This window comes from Octopus bimaculoides, chromosome 14 (genome assembly GCF_001194135.2).
Source record: "Octopus bimaculoides isolate UCB-OBI-ISO-001 chromosome 14, ASM119413v2, whole genome shotgun sequence".
Classification (NCBI taxonomy): Eukaryota; Metazoa; Mollusca; class Cephalopoda; order Octopoda; family Octopodidae; genus Octopus; species Octopus bimaculoides.
In genome coordinates, this window is record NC_068994.1 from 720,403 (window position 1) to 724,001 (window position 3,599).

A 3,599-nucleotide genomic window follows, 5' to 3' on the forward strand; every position below is an offset into this window, starting at 1 on the left:
TATATATATATATATATTTATTTGTATATATATTGATATATATATACATACATATGCATACTTAGGTTTTGTTTCAGTGTATAATTACGAAAATTATTCTCTATCAAATAATTTTTGTCTTTTCAGGAATCAATGTTCCTAGAATTCAAGAAAATAATTCCGTGTTCGGTATAGTTGTTATATATGGTATTCCATTTGTGCCGGTTGCTTAATGATTATTTCGTTAAACTTTTTGAATCAGTGCAAGTACCCTGTTACTATTTTCTTAATTAAACGCAAGATTGTAAGAAACAGTTTTGCGTTACACCTCTAAACACAGCCATGTTATCTGTGTATGCGCATGTCTGTCTAAACTTGCAAATGTCTACATACAACTAAGAGACACTGTAGTCAATGATGTTTTCAATGATGAGGCTTGATTGGCCTTCTCCTATCCCTTTGATAACAAAGTTAAATTTCTCACAGACACTAAGTAATTACAAACCTATCCTTTTACATTTTCTTGAGAAACATTTGCATGTATATATATATATATATACACATACACACATATGGCCACACTCACGCATATACACGACACATATGTATATATATACAGTGTGCCATTTGTATGCATGCGTGCGCATCTATATATACATTTATAAACATATGTGCACCTATTCTTGCATATGTATTCCGGATTGTAATTCAAATATCTATATTAAAATATATTTTTAATTAGTTCTCAATTAGTCGTTCCTTTATAAATTATATGACTGTTCGCATAAAGTACTTTATATTTGAGCTTAAATATTAAAGTCCTGTTTCGTTTAATTTGGATTGGTATTATAAGTTTAAAGTTTATATGAGGAAACAGTTTACGGTTTGTTTTTAATTTCATTACTAAACTAGACAGCTTCAGGTTTTGATCTACAAATCATATATTAAATCATTTCAAATAGAATGACTGCTTCTTTCAGATGAAAACATTCTCAACAAGACAGGAAAATAAAACACATCAAAATTTAGAAAATAAGTTTCAAAAGTGTTACTAATGTCCAAACCGTATAGTTGAATTCTACTACTACTACTACTACTACTACTACTACTACTACTACTACTACTACTACCCACCACCACCACCAAATAATACTATTACTTGCATAAATATTTATTTACTCAGGCACACCTTTGTTTATACAATTAATCTTGGTATTTTTAGGCAGATAAAAAGAATGTCAAAGTTATATGGAGTAATATTTAATTTTATTTGCAACAACTTCGTGTCTCGTTCTAAGCCATAATATAACTGATATGTTGATTAGTCGGATTCTGTAGTGGTTAAACTTGAAAACTTTTCAAATTCAGCCTGTAGTGAATAGATTAAAACAACTGGGGGGAGAAAAGCCCAATGAAAGCATCACTACATACTTGCTTTAAACATTGAAAAAATTCTGTTGCCCTTCCACTCTTCTCTAAGGGTTAAGCTGTTGTTACATCATAGAGTGTTTTTTCCTATGTTGGGATGTTGTTATTCTCTTCTTTCTCTTTCTTATTCCTATAATTGATAGTCTCTCTTTGCCTGCTTGCTTTTTATGTACTCAGTGCAGTATGAGTGTAGACTGACATCTGCAACAGGTTATGCTGTCCCCAAACACACAGACAAGCAGTGAATAGGCACATACTTCATTTATATGTGCATGGGTGTGTGTGTGTGTATGTGTGCGTGCGCATGTCTGTTAAAGTCAGACTACAAATTTCTCTTGTTTACCTTAATTGTTCCCTTTTCTTGCCAAGTTTATGACGTAATATAAACTGTCAGCTTATGTGGAAATAGATCTTTACATACATGGCATACACATAAATCATACACACGCACACACACACACACACACACACACACACGCACACAGTTTTCAACTACATTACATCAATTATGTTCTATTTAAAAATATTACTTCCTTACCGCTGTCTTTCTTTCTTTCCTTCCTTCAGCCTTTCTGTCCTTTCTTTCTTTCGGTGGGTATTACAATTTTAATAACTAATTGCACCCTTATATAAATCACGGATTTGTCCTACCAACACTAAATTAGATCGAAAGAATTAAACATGTTTGATTGTAAATTTCATTTGTTGCTTTCTTGTCACTTCTTAACAGTTTCTCAAACTATAACTATTTTAAGTATTTCGTTAATAGTAAAAGTTGCTGTAAGCTAAACATAACTAAATGGTGTAAGTAGTTTTATTAATTAATGCATTTTAACGGCAAGAATAAATTCATTTCAACATACGTGACACACTTCTTCATTCAGATTATATAAAATAAATTTCATTTCAAAATATAATAATAGTTGTGTTCTAAAAATCTTTCCGGCACTCCTTTTTCTTCCCTTTATGAAGATATATGCGCTATTTAGGTTAACTCTTAACACTACTTACTCTACTGCACTTTTGTTTACACATACTACTAGTTAGAATTAGTGCAAGGTCATCATGACCTATGTTCTTGGAAATAATCTCTTTCTCCGCTCTCTTGTTTGCATTGTTTACATATGTGGGTGTAATGTCACTTTGACATGAGGCTCTGCTGGAGGAGATGTGCTGCTCCATTAAATTTATTACACTGCTTATATGCATGTGATTAGTGTTTTATAACAAGGTTTATTTATATAATATCTGCGTGCTATACTTTTGTTTGCTGTTGTAACAACATTACGATAAATACATCTAAAATAATTTTACATGCCTCTTGTCCTGTGAAATAATTGGGCTGTTGAATATCTAAAACAAAATGTTGGCTCCCCTTTCTTTTTGGAGTCTTTTTTTCTGCTTATTTTTTCACTATAAATTTAGAGATTAAGAGAAAGCGTGGCAAATGTTATGGAACGATATGAGAAATGCTGTAAAATAAGTTTAAAATTTAGGATTTTCAAGATTACTATGAAATCTTTGTGTTCATATATTTTTATAGCCGGTGTAAGTTTGTGTTCATAATTAGTGTATACCAGCTGTTAACATCGGAAAAAAATTTAATTTCTAAATACTCTATAATTTGGTCTTTTAATGCGAACATGACAGTGAGGGTTTTAATGAGATTGTTTTAATTCCTTCCAATATACAGGCTATTATTTTGTTATGCACTGAATTGCCAAAAGTACTTGTACTTACAGGATATTCAGGTAAATTTTGCTTCAGTGTTTTGTGATTTAATTTCTTGAGTGGAATTTCTAGTCATCTTTGTTTTGTTACCAACATGCAAGTGGGGAAAACCCTGTACAATCAGATATTCCCTTTATCATATATGTATTCATAGAGGGCGTGTGGTCATGTGATCATAGGGAATTCCGTAAATTTCATCGGACATTTTAGCAGTTTATTTTCCAACAAGCCTCATCTCTATCATTTGATTTATTGCTTACATTTCCTGGATATTTTTTCTTTTAGTGAAAAAAACCCCATTATTTTACCCCGTAAAGTAAAAATCAAACTTATTTTGTTCTTAAAAACTGGCAAAGGTTGACTGAAAATACTAAGTTTTTTACACAGCTTTAAAAAAAAAATCCATATGATGCAACTAATCTTCTCTTATTTTGTTTATTAGTTTATTTAATGAAATGTAA